Genomic DNA, 16,591 nt, shown 5'->3' with positions numbered 1-16,591 from the left:
GCGTTTTCCAAGCTGTATGGCCATGTTCCAGAAGCATTCTCTCCTGACGTTTCACCCATATCTATTGTCAGAGTGAAAGGTCTCGCCATGCCGTAGATATCACAATATCAATATTCAATGTTTCGATCGCGAAAGGAAGCGAACCAACTGAGTGTGAGCAGAGTTGTGTGACAATTGTGAAGCCAAGAGAGCAATATATATATATGTGTGTGTGTGTGTGTGTCTACCGTGTTCAGATGGTGTTGGCGATGAAGTTGAAGGATCCACCGCAGCGTCGCAAATGCATCTATTATTATTATTTACTTGCGCGCACATGGAAACAAAATAATCACTGTAAAGCACTTTTATTATTAATAATAATAATTCAATTTAAAAAGAGCATTTACGACTGAGCCTTGCTCGCTCGCCCGGCTCTTGTTTTGTATTTTTGTTTATTACAAAACGGTATTTGTTCGTTTAAAGAGAAAAAACAAAACAGGAAACGGTTTGATTTTTCAGAGCAAGGCAACCCTTCTTATTCTTTTTTTATTTAAAAAGGCCCTGGCGGCAGGAATATAGTGTAAAAATCATTGGAAAAACTGAAAGGCATCAATACATATTGGAATAATATACACTTTGTACAAACGGAAATTACACACCGTTCATTATTTCTTTTGTTTTGTTTTGTTCGGAGGTTCTGGTTCAGAAACTGAGGTCCGAATAATTCATGGCTCCCGGAAGCGGAACATTGAGGCCGCCGTAGTCCAGCATGTACATGGGCCACTGCTGCCCAAGGAGGCAAGAAAAAAGGGATTTAATAGAATAATAATAACAATAATATTTATTTATTCCCAATATTTATATCCCACCCTTCTCATCCGAAGGGACTCAGGGGGGCTTACAACACCGGCACAATTAGGTGCCTGTACAAAAACAATCCACAATACATAAAATCAGTTAAAAACAATTAAATACAATATAAAATTGCAGTATATACATTTTAAAAAATATATATGCTCAGATCCGTTCATCCGAAATGGTGGAAGAAAGGCAGTCGGAAAAAGCCAACAATAATAATATAATGTGGAAAAAAGGCAGGCGGAAAAGGCCATTAATAATAAAAATGTTGCTAATATAATAATATGGTGCAAGAAAGGCAAGTGGAAAAAGCCATTAATAATAATAATGATAATAATAGTACAATATGGTGGAATAATAATAATCATCATCACCCAGTAATAATATGGTGGAAAAAAGGCAGAAAAAGCAATTAGTAATAGCAATAATATAATATGGTCGAAGACAAGCTGGCGGAAATGGCGATTAATAATAATTATAATATGGTGGAAGACAGGCGGAAAAGGCCATTAATAATAATAATAATAATAATAATAATGTGGAAGAAAGGGAGGTGGGAAAATATAATGGAATATAATATGCTAGAAGAAAGGTAGGCAGAAAAAGCCTTTCAAATATTATGCAAAATCATATGTATAATAATATGAAATAATAACATAATAATGCAAAATACTGTGTATTATAATAATATGAAATAACGGAATAATATAATAACGATGCAAAATAATAATATAATAAAATATGAAATAAATATAATATGAAATAACAAAATAATATAATATAATAATAATGTAAAATGATAATAATATAAAAACCAAATAATATAAGGATGCAAAATAATTAATCTATATATATAAAAGAGTGATTGCATCACGGCGATTCACAAAACAACAAAAGTACAGGCCCCCCAACCTCAAAATTTGACAACACAACCCATCATCCACGCCTCAAGGTTGATACAACAAAAAGAAAAGAAAAACAAAGTCCTAATTAGAGGGAGAGGAATAATTGCTTTTATCCAATGGCTGCCAGTTTAGAGGGCTAATCTCTGCCCACTTGGTTGCCTAGCAACCAAGGGACAGCCAGGTTTCAGTTAGGGGACAGGCTGATTTAGGCCTCACTTAGACTTCTTCCACAGATTATCTAATTTGCACTGGATTATATGGCAGTGTAGACTCAAGGCCCTTCCACACAGCTATATAACCCATTTATAATCTTATATTATCTGCTTTGCACTGGATTATCTTGACTCCACACTGCCATATAATCCACTTCAGTGTGCATTTTATACAGCTGTGAAGAAGGGGCCTCATATAATCCAGTTCTGAGCAGATAATATAAGATTAGAAATATACACTAGAGTCTCACTTATCCAACGTAAACAGGCCGGCAGGATAAGTGAATATGTTGGATAATAAGAAGGGATTCAGGAAAAGCCAATTAAACATCAAATTAGGTAATCGTTATACAAATTAAGCACCAAAACATCATATTATACAACAAATTTGACAGAAAAAGTAGTTCCATGCGCAGTAATGCTATGTAGTATTTACAGTAGAGTCTCACTTATCCAAGCCTCGCTTATCCAACGTTCTGGATTATCCAACGCATTTTTGTAGTCAATGCTTTCAATATATCGTGATATTTTGGTGCTAAATTCATAAATACAGTAATTACTACATAGCATTACTGTGTACTGAACTACTTTTTCTGACAAATTTGTTGTCTAACATGATGTTTTGGTGCTTAATTTGTAAAATCATAACTTAATTTGATGTTTAATAGGGTTATCCTTAATTCCTCATTATCCAACATATTCGCTTATCCAACGTTCTGCCGGCCCGTTTATGTTGGATAAGTGAGACTCTACTGTACTGTATTTACAAATTTACCACTAAAATATCACAATGAATTTAAAACACTGACTACAAAAAATTGATTATGAAAAGGCAGACTGCGTTGGATAATCCAGAACATTGTATAAGCGAATGTTGGATAAGTGAGATTCTTCTTTAATATGAAATAATTACTGGGATAGAATAATGCAGAACAATATAATCTCTAAAACCAGAACAGTAAATAAACAGGGGAATTCCACACAGGAAACAATCAGGGCCAGCTAACACTTCCCAACAAAGTATTCCCATCATCAAAGTCTGGAAAATCCTCTGTTTTCTCAGGGCCACAGACAGTAGAAGCACATAAAATATCGCAAACAACACCACTGTGAAAACAAGGGAATTCCAGACAGGAAACAATCAGGGCCAGCTAACACCTCCCATCATAAAATTCACTCAGGGAGGAAACAGTCAGGCTTTAAAGCTGCAAGGCCATTACATCCTAATCATTTTTCCTAATTGCAGCATTCATACTTGCCTCCAACAAAAAAAACCAATCAGAAATATTGTATATTCACAACCTTTAGGAAATAATATCCCCTGATGGCGCAGCGTGTTAAAGCGCTGAGCTGCTGAACTTCTGGACCGAAAGGCCACAGGTTTGAATTGGGGGAGCGGAGAGAGCCCTCACTGTTAGCTCCAGCTTCTGCCAACCCAGAAGTTCGAAAACATGCAAATGTGAGTGCATCAATAGGTACTGCTCCGGTGGAAAGGTAACGCCGCTCCATGTAGTCATCCCACATGACCTTGGAGGTGTCTACGGACAACGCCGGCTCTTCGGCTTAGATGAGCACCAACCTCCAGAGTCAGACACGACTGGACTTAATGTCTGGGGAAAACCTTTACATTTGACCTTAACTACCACCAATTCCTCAATACTTTATTTCCCAGACCACCAGACTTCGCCACAGCAACGCGTGGCCGGGCACAGCTAGTATAATATAAAATAACAACATAATAATGCAAAATCATGTCTATAATAATAATGTGAAATAATAAAGAATATATTATAAACGTGGTGTAACATAATATGTATGATAATAATATAATATGAAATAACACAATAATTTATAATATAATCTAAAGGTCTTTTCCTGACGTTCTCAGCGGCGCTTCGCTCGCCTCACTCACCCCGGCCGCCATCTTGGCTGTTCCCTTCCCCGGCTCTCACGCGCCAGGCCACGCCCCTTGCCCCGCCCCCAAGTCCTGGCAGGTCCATCACACAACCCGTCCCTTCCGTCGCCAACCCTGACACATCCATGGACCTAATATTCAAACAACATAATCATACGTAACGATTATTAATAAGCTCGAATACTATATATCTCTGATATTATTTTTTATTTTGTATTATTGCGGCTACGATGGGAAACGCCCCCGCCCTACATATCTGCCAGGACGCGCTTCGACCAATGAGGGAGCGAAGGAAGGGGAAAGGGGCGGGATCTCCCAAGCAACAACCAATGGGAGAAGAGGGCGGAGGCGGGAAAGGGAGGGATAGGAGGAACATAGAGGAACGAAAAGTAAAGAGCGCCCCTGCAATGCGGAAATAGAACATAGAGGTATGAAAAGTAAAGAGACCCCCGCAATGCGAAATGGAACATAGAAAGACCAGAAGGGAAAGGGGTGCCTGTAGTGGGCGGGGCCAAGTTTCTACTAGGGAGCAGTCCGCGCATGCGCAGGACTGTCTGCAGTGCCTTCCCTGCTCCATGCTTGTTAGTCCCTGTGTAAACTTTCCCACAGGAAAGGCCCTGCAGATTAATCCTGCCAGAAAAGTCAACCCATGAAGCAACCTGGACACAGAATATTTTATTCTGTATTTCTTCCCAGACCTTCTCACCCAATAAGAGGAGACTCAGGGTGGTTTACAAATAGATAACACTTATAAACAATTACAATCACATTACAACTCAATTTAAAATTCAAGTTACATTAAAACATTCGTCAAATTATTAACCTCATTTCTATCCCGCTCATTTATGGAGATGAGCGGCATACAAGATACATCCAGACAAAAATTCAATGCAAACAAAGCAAACATTACATAAAATCAATAGAAACAATCAACATATAAATACACTTTAGTGCCATGTAGGCAGAGTTAAATACTCTTTGGCAATGGCCAGATGTACTTGGGGTGCAAGAAAATTGTGGTGTTTATTAATAATAATACTTTATTTTTATACCCCGCTCCCATGTCACATGTAATAAAGTCATACATTAAAAACGATATAAATAATAAAACCATATAACAGAATATCAGAACAATGAGTCTGAGCACAGTGCAAAACTTATAGTGTTTCTCTTGACTTTATTTGTAGAAAACAAAGTTTATAAAAGGCAGCAGCACAAACTGTATTGTAATCTAGATGTTTAAGGCTGTCAAAAATTAAACGTTTGAATAATAACCAGAAAACACCTTTTTTTGGGAAGAGTTTTATTCTTGAACGCTGACATTGTTGGAAAGGGGTCAAGCTCAGCAGCCAGAAAGGCAAGGCGTCCTGCTCTCTGGGATCTCCTTCCGTCCGTCCGTCCGTCCATCTGTCCGTCCTTGGCTCTTGTCCAGGAGGAGCCCCTCCCTCGGCGATTCCGGAGACATAGAACAAGGGAGAAAACAAGTGTCAGAAGGGCTGAACCAAGGGAGCATCTCGCTTTTGGGGGCTCTTGGGAACTGTGGCTTTTTCTACTAGGATCCCCTTCCACCAGGCATTTATTTATGGGGAGCGGGGGTCCCTGCACAGAGAAAAGGGGGTCCTAAGGGGGTCCCACGTTTGCATCCAGAACCAGGCTCCCTGTTGCATGAGGAACGCAGCTGCCGGGGAGGGAGGGCTGTCCGTTGGCCCTGGGCGGATGGCGGAGGGGCTTTCTAGGCCGTCGGATTGGGGGAGAGCGGGGACCAAACACTGGGGTCCCGAGGGGGGGGGGCCGCTCCCAGCGCAGGGCAGGGACAGGGTTAGGGTTCTTCCCACCCGAGGCCCGGACGCCCCCTCCCGGCTTGGTTCTTGCCAACAGGCAAAAACAGCCCTATTTAAAATTCCTGCTCTAGTTAGAAATGGGTTAGTAGGGTTAGCAGGTTAAGGTTAGTTCAGGTATTAATCTGAGCTGCTACGAGATGTTTAAAATGCCCGTGACGTGAGCTGGGAGCAGCCGCTCGGGTCCCCAGAGTTGTTTCCTTGGGTGCAAGGGTTTTTATATATATATTTATATTTTTATATCCCGCTGTCCCGCCAGCCGCGACCCCCTGCCCGTCTAGGGAGATCCGCCCACCCCCCACGATCTGCCCAGGGCAAAGGGAGGACCCGCCCGTCCCTGAGTGGGGCCTCAATGCCACACTCAAGCGGAGCTGTGAATGTGTTCCTCAAAGGAAGGCCTAGCGCACAGGGAGCCTGCTTTCTGATGCAAAGGTAGGAGTGAAATGCCTGGTCTGACACATTAATGACAGGGGACCTCAGTTGGGGGGCCCTCCCCCTAGCAACAACATAATACTAATAATACAATCAGTGGGGGGGCCCTCCCCCTAGCAACAACATTGTCCTATGTAATAACATTGAGCTAGAATAATAATATACTCTATTAATGTCATATGGAGACTAATATCAATAACTAATATTAACATTGTGCTAGGATAATATATACTCAATGTCATATCTATACTAATATCAATAACTAATAAAAACATCTAATAACCAAGATGCTCCTCCCCCAATAACATGCTATTCTAATTTATATTGTATATACAGTAGTCTCATCCAACACTCTCTTATCCAACATTCTGGATTATTCAACGCATTTTTGTAGTCCATGTTTTCAATGCGTCGTGATATTTTGGTGCTAAATCCGTAAATACAGTAATTACTACATAGCATTACTGCATATTGAACTACTTTTTCTGTCAAATGATGTTTTGGTGCTTAATTTGTAAAATCATCAACTAATTTGATGTTTAATAGGCTTTTCCATAATGCCTCCTTATTATCCAACAGCGCAGGCTGGAAAGCAAGCCAGCTGCAATTAACTGCAATGAATCACTCTGACCAGGAGGTCACGAGTTCGAGGCCCGCTCGGAGCCTGTTTGTTTGTCTTTGTTCTATGTTAAAAGGCATTGAATGTTTGCCTATATGTGTCATGTGATCCGCCCTGAGTCCCCTTCGGGGTGAGAAGGAAGGGCGGAATATACATGCTGTAAATGAATAATAAATATCAACAAATCACTCTGACCAGGAGATCATGAGTTTGAGGCCAGCCCGGTAAAATACTGTAAATAAATAAATAAATATTCGCTGGCCCATTTATGTTGGATGACTCTACTGTGTGTATATATATGTATGTGTGTGTGTATACACACACACACACACACACACACACACACACACACACATATATATACATATATATGTATATATATATAAAATTTAATATATAATTATAACATATTGCATATACATATAATGTTCATATTATATTGTAAAACGATATACTAATAATTAAATATAATATTAATTATGTATTACATTTTGCATGTAATACTACTAATAATATTACCATATATTCATATAGTACAATATAGTAATTTACTGCCAGTATTGTACTATGGTTATAATATAATATTGTATGTAAATTTAATTTGTAAGCTGTTCACCTTGGGGGTGAGAAGGGCAGCATATACATCTAGCAAATAAATAAATAATGCAATATAATACTAACAATGATACAATATAATATGAATTACATATTATATATTAAATGTAATATTGCTAATAATGTTTCTGTCTAGTGGTATAATACAATGTAGTATATAATGCTAATATTGTGCGATGCTAATGATACAGTGTATGTAATACACCTATCTGTATTTTATGATGTGTTTTATGAATACTGATGTAAGTTAATGATGATTTATATTGCACTGTATGGTTTTTATATATGCGTTTTATTGTTAAGCTGCCCTGAGTCCCCTTTAAGGGGAGAGAGGGCGGGATATAAATATTGTAATAAATAAATAAATATGTAAATATAACTTGTAAGCCGCTCTGAGTCCCCTTTAAGGGGAGAGACAGCGGGATATAAATATTGTAATAAATAAATAAATATGTAAATATAACTCGTAAGCCGCTGAGTCCCCTTTAAGGGGAGACAGCGGGATATAAATATTGTAATAAATAAATAAATATGTAAATATAACTCGTAAGCCGCTCTGAGTCCCCTTTTAAGGGGAGAGAGGGCGGGATATAAATGTAGTAAGTTAATAAATACAAAAATCTCCTTTTACCAGGCTTCAAATTCATCATATGGGGTCCCCCCATGCCTGGCTATGCAGAATAGGCTGTAGCCCATAGGCCTGCATTTAGGTTAAGATTCTCCCAGGCATCCTATTAAAAATAGAGGGTCCCTCACCTTGCGTTAACCAAAGGGGTTCCCCACCTGCTAGGTTTGGCTTTAAACGCAGCGGGTCCCTCAGAAGCCTGGTTTTAAATTAATTGCAAACCTCCTTTAACGAGGGTTTGCCTTACAAATGGAGTTTTCCACGTGGAAAGGTTGGCATTAAAAGGGGGTCCACGTATACCTTGAATGGATTTGAACTGAACACACCTATCTGTATTTTATAATGTGTTTTATGAATACTGATGTAAGTTAATGATGATTTATATTGCACTGTATGGTTTTTTATATATGCGTCTTATTGTTAAGCCGCCCTGAGTCCCCTGTTGGGTGAGAAGGGTGGGATATAAATATTGTAATAAATAAATATGTAAATATCACTTGTAAGCCGCTCTGAGTCCCCTTTTAAGGGGAGAGAGGGCCGGATATAAATATTGTAATAAATAAATATGTAAATATCACTTGTAAGCTGCTCTGAGTCCCCTTTTAAGGGGAGAGAGGGCGGGATATAAATATTGTAATAAATAAATATGTAAATATAACTTGTAAGCCACTCTGAGTCCCCTTTTAAGGGGAGAGGTCGGGATATAAATATTGTAATAAATAAATATGTAAATATAACGTAAGCTGCTCTGAGTCCCCTTTTAAGGGGAGAGAGGGCGGGATATAAATATTGTAATAAATAAATACAAAAATCTCCTTTTCCCAGGCCTCAAGTTAATAATCTGGGGTCCCCCCACGCCTGGCTATGCAGAATAGGCTGTAGCCCATAGGCCTGCATTTAGGTTAAGATTCTGCCAGGCATCTTATTAAATATGGAGGGTCCCTCGCCTTACGTTAACCAAAGGGGTTCCCACCTGCTAGGTTTGGCTTTAAACGCAGCGGGTCCCTCAGAAGCCTGGTTTTAAATTAATTGCAAACCTCCTTTAACGAGGGTTTGCCTTACAAATGGAGTTTTCCACGTGCCAGGAATAAATACCACGTGCCAGGCCCTTTAAAAGGGGGTCCAACCTTGAATGGATTCTCTTTGCAAGCGCTTGGCCGGAAGCCCCAAACTGCTTCAAGGCATTTACAATGGCCAATCGCCGGAGTGGGAGTCCCCGATCTATTGGGGAAGAGTCCCCGTGGACCCCAGCTGTACATGTGTATGTGTGTTGTGTGTGTCGTGTGTGTGTGTGTGTGCAAGGCAGCCGTGGAGGCTGGAAGGAGTGTCTCACCTGGCTTAAGGGCTCCGCTGTAGAATCTCCTTCCCGGAATCTTCTTTTTACCTGTGTTGCAGATCCTTCCTAGACAAGAAGGATCCCTCTCGGCTGATGGGAGACGGTGTCCGGCAGGAGCCCAGGCACATGGAACGGGAGAGAAAACAGTGCGTCTATACCTGACTTTTCGTGAAAACAGCCTAAGATATCTCCCCATGGCTGGCCTTACGGGTTAAAAGAAGCAAGGAAATCCCCACATCTGGCCTTAAAGATTAAAAAAACCAGGGATTTCCCCACGTTAGGGACTTAAAGGTTAAAATAACCAGGGATCTCCCCACGTAAGGGATTTAATGGTTAAAATAACCAGGGATTTCCCCACGTAAGGGATTTAACGGTTAAAAAAAACCAGGGATATTCCCACGTAAGGGATTTAACTGTTAAAAAAAACCAGGGATCTCCATATTGCCTGGTATTACGTGAAATAGGAGATCTCTATAGGGCAGGCCACCTTGGTTTAACAGATCTCTATAGGGCAGGCCGCGTTAGTTTCTGGATAGGAGATCTCTATACGCCTAACTTTAAGAATAGAGGATCCCCTTTAACCAGGCTTTAATTAGGAATAGTGGTCCCCTGGGTGTGTGGCCTTACATAAATAAAAGGGGGTCCTACATAATAACAACAACAGTAACAATAATAATAATTTTATCTGCTTCCTGGTATTTCTTTTTCCTGGAATCAATAATAATAATAATAATAATAATAATAATAATAATAATAATAATAATATCTGCTTCCTGGTATTTCTTTTTCCAGGTGCCTCGAATCAGTAATAATAATAATAATTTTATCTGCTTCCTGGTATTTCTTTTTCCAGGTGCCTCGAATCAATAATAATAATAATTATTAGTTAGTAAGTGAGTTAAGGTATTGATATTTTTATTTCTAAGTTGCAAGGACATCTTAAAATGCCCGTAATGTGTGCTGCCCCCCACGATGCCAGGGCGGGGCCCCCCGCTGACCCCCAAGCTGTGACCCCTACGGCCCGTATAGGAAGACCCATCATCTGCCTAGAACAAAGGGAGGACCCGTCCATTCCCGAGTGGGACTTCTTCGATGCCACACGCGAGGGGAACCGTGTGCAAAGGTAACCCTTTTTTTAATGCAAAGATAGACATTAAATGCCTACCCTTACACCAATTACCCTGAAAACGACCTTTTTTGGGAGGCAGGCGGTGTCCTTGCGAGGGTGTCTTCAAGCATCTTCCGTCCTCTGTCTCTCGACCTTTTGTTTCTTTCTTCACGTTGACTTGAATTCAGCGCTGGGAGAAGAGTGAGTGGGAAGAAAGCATTCAGAAAAAAAAAACAGGCATTGTCTTCTATCTATTTTGCAAGGACAGGAAGGCAGTTCCCATCTTGCCTCCTGTACCTGTAACATGCTATGCTAATAATATAATATGTATTATGCATATATAGTATATCGTATATAATATACAATATAATAGACAATGATATAGAATAATATATTGAATATACATACAATATATTATATTATTATTATATTATATTAATATAATATATTATTATTAATATAATATTATTATTAATATAGTATATTATAAATATAATAGTATTATTAATATAATATTATATTCAATATAATATATTGAATATACATACAATATAATACAATATAATATTAATTATGTTATGTATTACCTGTAATATTTCTAATAACATTACAGTATGATGGTGTAGTACAATAGTTATATATAATGCTATTATTGTGAATGCTAATACTTTCTATGTACATATAAAATTATATATAATATATAATCAATATCATTACATTGTGTTATTATTATATTTTATTACATTACAATATTATTATCAATGTTTTATGTATATACATTAAATCATATTATAAATTACATTGTCCATTATATACAAATACATACACACACACACACACACATATATATATATAAAATTTTCAGCATAGCATTTTATGGGTCTTAAGGCTGGAAATAAATAAGATTGGTAAAAAAATGCAATTATTATTCTACTCCTTTCCTCTAGAAAGCTGTCTGAATTTTCAAAAATGTTGCCATGTGTTGTCAAAGGCTTTCATGGGTTGTTGTGAGTTTCTGGGCTGCCACCTCAAAAAGCAGGGCCAGCTAACACCTCCAAACTCAGGATTCCCCCAGGCAGGAAGCAGCCAGGCCTTGAAACTGCAGGCCATTCAATGCTAATCAAGGTGGCCAATAACAGCATTCACATTTGCCTGCAACAGACAAGGGTTCTTTCTCCCACCCTGGACATTTCGCAGACATATAAAAGCCTCACCACTCCCTTAGTTTCCAGCCATAGATGTGGGCAAAACGTCAGGAGTGAATGCTTCTGGAACAGCCCGGAAAACTCACAACAACCCAAAAATTAAGCCTTTTTTTTCTTCTCTGGAAAAGACCTTGTAATTTATTTATTTTTTGATATAATATATATTATATATTAATATAGTACAATGTAAGAAATAATAATGGGTTTCCAGAAGCATTCTCTCCTGACGTTTCACCCACATCTCTGGCAGGCATCCTCAGAGGTTGTGAGGTCTGTTGGAAACGAGGCCAGTTATATCTAAAAGCCTCACCACTCCCTTATAGTTTACAGCAATCTATGGTTTCCTGCCATAGATGTGGGCAAAACGTCAGGAGAGAATGCTTCTGGGGCATAGCCATACAGCCTAGAAAACTCACAACAACGCAAAATTTTAGCCTTTTTCTTCTTCTCTGGAAAAATCTTGTAATTATTATTTTTTGGTTGGATATAATAAAATATATTAAAATATTAATACATAAAATAGAAGTGAAAAGAAATGATCTGGATAAGAAATAAATCAGATTATAATAAATAAAAAAGAACAATATTCACCTGGTCCCTTTAGAAAAAGCTGTGGAAATTTTCAAAAATTTTGCCTTTATTTCTTCCATCCGTTTCACAAGGCTTTGCCATTTCTGAGGGAATAATAAGAAGAGATTAAGGAAAAGCCTATTAAACATTAAATTAGGTTATGATTTTACAAATTAAGCACCAAAACATCATGTTATACAACGAATTTGACAGAAAAAGTAGTTCAATACTATGTAGTAATTACTGTATTTAAGAATTTAGCACCAAAATATCACAATGCATTGAAAACATTGACTACAAAAATGCGTTGGATAATCCAGAACGTTGGATAAGCAAGTGTTGGATAAGTGAGACTACTGTATTTGTAAATATTTTTTCCAAATATTTTCCTTATTTTTGGCAAATATTTCCACAAATATTTGTATGATTTTTTGGGTGAATATTTTGTGAATATTTTATTTCAATGTTTGTGAATGTTTTCATGATTGATTTTTTCTGAATGTATTTGTGAATATTTTTATGAATATTTTTGTGAATATTTTTCCCCAAATTGATTATTTTTGGCAAATATTTCTGCAAATATTTTTTTATTTTATTATTAATATTTTTATGATTTTGTAAATATTTCAGTGAACATTTTTTCCCCTGAATATTTAACTGTACAGTAGAGTCTCGCTTTTCCAAGTTTCTGGATTATCCAACCCATTTTTGTTTTCAATATATCGTGATATTTTGGTGCTAAATTCGTAAATACAGTAATTACAACATAACATTACTGCATATTGAACTACTTTTTCTGTCAAATTTGTTGTAAAACATGATGTTTTGGTGCTTAATTGGTAAAATCATAACCTAATTTGATATTTAATAGGCTTTTCCTTAATCCCTCCTTATTATCCAAGATATTCGCTTATCCAAGCTTTAGCTTGAATAAATGAGACTCTACTGTATTTTCTATTTCAAGGCTTTGTGACATGAGACGATTTGAGGCAAAAAATAATGAAATATTAATAAATGAAATAGTTTTCTTCTTTCTGTTTCACAAAACCTTTATCCACCCTTATCTTGTGCTATTTGATGCCATTTTTGATAAAATTAAGATAAGACTAATATATAAAATAGGCATTTTCCTCTTTGTATTTCAATTTTGAGGAGATTCCTGAGGTAAAGAATCCCCAAAATAACAAGGAAAGCGACATAAAATGAAGTGGGATTGGAAGAGAAGCCTTTCCTGAGGTAAAAGTGATTCCTAAAATGAAAGGCGTCTCTTTAAACTCCAGATTAATTTCAAAGGAAGTCAAATGAACCAGGTGAGCCTGTAAAAAGGGGCCCTTATTCACCTGCTTCAGAAACGGAGCCTGTCTCTTCGGGCCTTCTAGCCGCGGCTGCCCTTTCTTTCTTTCTTTCTTTCTTTCTTTCTTTCTTTCTTTCTTCCGACCCAGGTCTTCAGAATGGCTCCCAAGCCAAGCTGCCTTCTCTCTCGGCGTCCCGAGATTGTCTGAGGCAAATTTTACAATTTACAGCCAAGAAGAAGCCCCGCCTCCAAAACGGCCGGTTTTTTTTTTAGCCTTGGTCCCACCCCTTTGCCATGTGTCGCCGCCCGATTGGACGATTCTCCTGCTCGCCAATTTGGGCGCGAAAACAGGGCGCTGCTTGATGCATGCGCACTCCGTTGTGATTTAAAATATATGTTAGCCTCCCAATCCGGCCGCCTTTTTGGCCTTGGTCCCACCCCTTCGCCATGTGGCGCCGCCCGATTGGACAGTTCTCCTGCAAGTCACAGGCTGAGACAGGTCAAATTGGGCGGGAAAGAAATAACTATTGGTTTTCCAGAAGCATTCTCTCCTGACGTTTCGCCCACATCTCTTACGCAACTTATCATTTAGCACTGGTATGTGACAGAATACGAATAATATAACATGCTAGTGGTGTATTATAGACATTGTGGTATATGATTAACATAGTACAATCTAAGAAATAATAATGGGTTTTCCAGAAGCATTCTCTCCTGACATTTCGCCCACATCTCTTATGTAACTTATCATTTAGCACTGGTATGTGACATAATACGAATAATATAACATGCTGGGGGTGTATTATAGACATTGTGGTATATGATTAATATAGCACAATCTAAGAAATAATAATGGGTTTTCCAGAAGCATTCTCTCCTGACGTTTCGCCCACATCTCTTATGTAACTTATCATTTAGCACTGGTATGTGACAGAATACGAATAATATAACATGCTAGTGGTGTATTATAGACATTGTGGTATATGATTAACATAGTACAATCTAAGAAGTAATAATGGGTTTCCAGAAGCATTCTCTCCTGACACTTCACCCACATCTCTTATGCAACTTATCATTTAGCACTGGTATGTGACAGAATACGAATAATATAACATGCTAGTGGTGTATTATAGACATTGTGGTATATGATTAACATAGTACAATCTAAGAAGTAATAATGGGTTTCCAGAAGCATTCTCTCCTGACACTTCACCCACATCTCTTATGCAACTTATCATTTAGCACTGGTATGTGACAGAATACGAATAATATAACATGCTAGTGGTGTATTATAGACATTGTGGTATATGATTAACATAGTACAATCTAAGAAGTAATAATGGGTTTCCAGAAGCATTCTCTCCTGACACTTCACCCACATCTCTAATGCAACTTATCATTTAGCACTGGTATGTGACAGAATACGAATAATATAACATGCTAGTGGTGTATTATAGACATTGTGGTATATGATTAACATAGTACAATCTAAGAAGTAATAATGGGTTTCCAGAAGCATTCTCTCCTGACACTTCACCCACATCTCTTATGCAACTTATCATTTAGCACTGGTATGTGACAGAATACGAATAATATAACATGCTAGTGGTGTATTATAGACATTGTGGTATATGATTAACATAGTACAATCTAAGAAATAATAATGGGTTTCCAGAAGCATTCTCTCCTGACATTTCGCCCACATCTCTTATGTAACTTATCATTTAGCACTGGTATGTGACATAATACGAATAATATAACATGCTAGTGGTGTATTATAGACATTGTGGTATATGATTAACATAGTACAATCTAAGAAATAATAATGGGTTTCCAGAAGCATTCTCTCCTGACATTTCACCCACATCTCTTATGCAACTTATCATTTAGCACTGGTATGTGATATAATACGAATAATATAACATGCTAGTGGTGTATTCTAGATATTGTGGTATATGATTAATATAGTACAATCTAAGAAATAATAATGGGTTTCCAGAAGCATTCTTTCCTGACATTTCACCCACATCTCTTATGCAACTTATCATTTAGCACTGGTATGTGACATAATACGAATAATATAACATGCTAGTGGTGTATTATAGACATTGTGGTATATGATTAACATAGTACAATCTAAGAAATAATAATTAGTTTTCCAGAAGCATTCTCTCCTGACATTTCACCCACATCTCTTATGCAACTTATCATTTAGCACTGGTATGTGACAGAATACGAATAATATAACATGCTAGTGGTGTATTATAGACATTGTGGTATATGATTAACATAGTACAATCTAAGAAATAATAATTAGTTTTCCAGAAGCATTCTCTCCTGACATTTCACCCACATCTCTTATGCAACTTATCATTTAGCACTGGTATGTGACAGAATACGAATAATATAACATGCTAGTGGTGTATTATAGACATTGTGGTATATGATTAACATAGTACAATCTAAGAAATAATAATGGGTTTCCAGAAGCATTCTCTCCTGACATTTCGCCCACATCTCTTATGTAACTTATCATTTAGCACTGGTATGTGACAGAATACGAATAATATAACATGCTAGTGGTGTATTATAGACATTGTGGTATATGATTAACATAGTACAATCTAAGAAATAATAATGGGTTTCCAGAAGCATTCTTTCCTGACATTTCACCCACATCTCTTATGCAACTTATCATTTAGCACTGGTATGTGACATAATATGAATAATATAACATGCTAGTGGTGTATTATACATATTGTGGTATATGATTAACATAGTACAATCTAAGAAATAATAATTAGTTTTCCAGAAGCATTCTCTCCTGACATTTCGCCCACATCTCTTATGCAACTTATCATTTAGCACTGGTATGTGACATAATACGAATAATATAACATGCTAGTGGTGTATTATAGACATTGTGGTATATGATTAACATAGTACAATCTAAGAAATAATAATTAGTTTTCCAGAAGCATTCTCTCCTGACATTTCACCCACATCTCTTATGCAACTTATCATTTAGCACTGGTATGTGACAGAATACGAATAATATAACATGCTAGTGGTGTATTATA

At 37.5% G+C, this 16,591-nt stretch overlaps 1 long non-coding RNA gene across 1 annotated transcript; it reads right to left on the bottom strand.

Moving 5' to 3' along the window:
* Positions 1–485: 485 nt before the first annotated feature.
* Positions 486–13,753, bottom strand: LOC103280094 (uncharacterized). Its single transcript, XR_010001493.1, has 4 exons — positions 13,558–13,753; positions 12,239–12,321; positions 3,867–10,632; positions 486–765 (listed from the first exon to the last, which is right to left on the bottom strand). It is a non-coding gene; the product is annotated as an uncharacterized LOC103280094 (long non-coding RNA).
* Between the last annotated feature and the right edge of the window lie 2,838 nt (positions 13,754–16,591).

The sequence above is a fragment of the Anolis carolinensis genome, unplaced genomic scaffold (genome assembly GCF_035594765.1).
Source record: "Anolis carolinensis isolate JA03-04 unplaced genomic scaffold, rAnoCar3.1.pri scaffold_23, whole genome shotgun sequence".
NCBI classification, from domain to species: Eukaryota; Metazoa; Chordata; class Lepidosauria; order Squamata; family Dactyloidae; genus Anolis; species Anolis carolinensis.
Note: the sequence above shows the minus strand (reverse complement) of the source record. Positions and strands in the feature narration are given on the sequence as shown.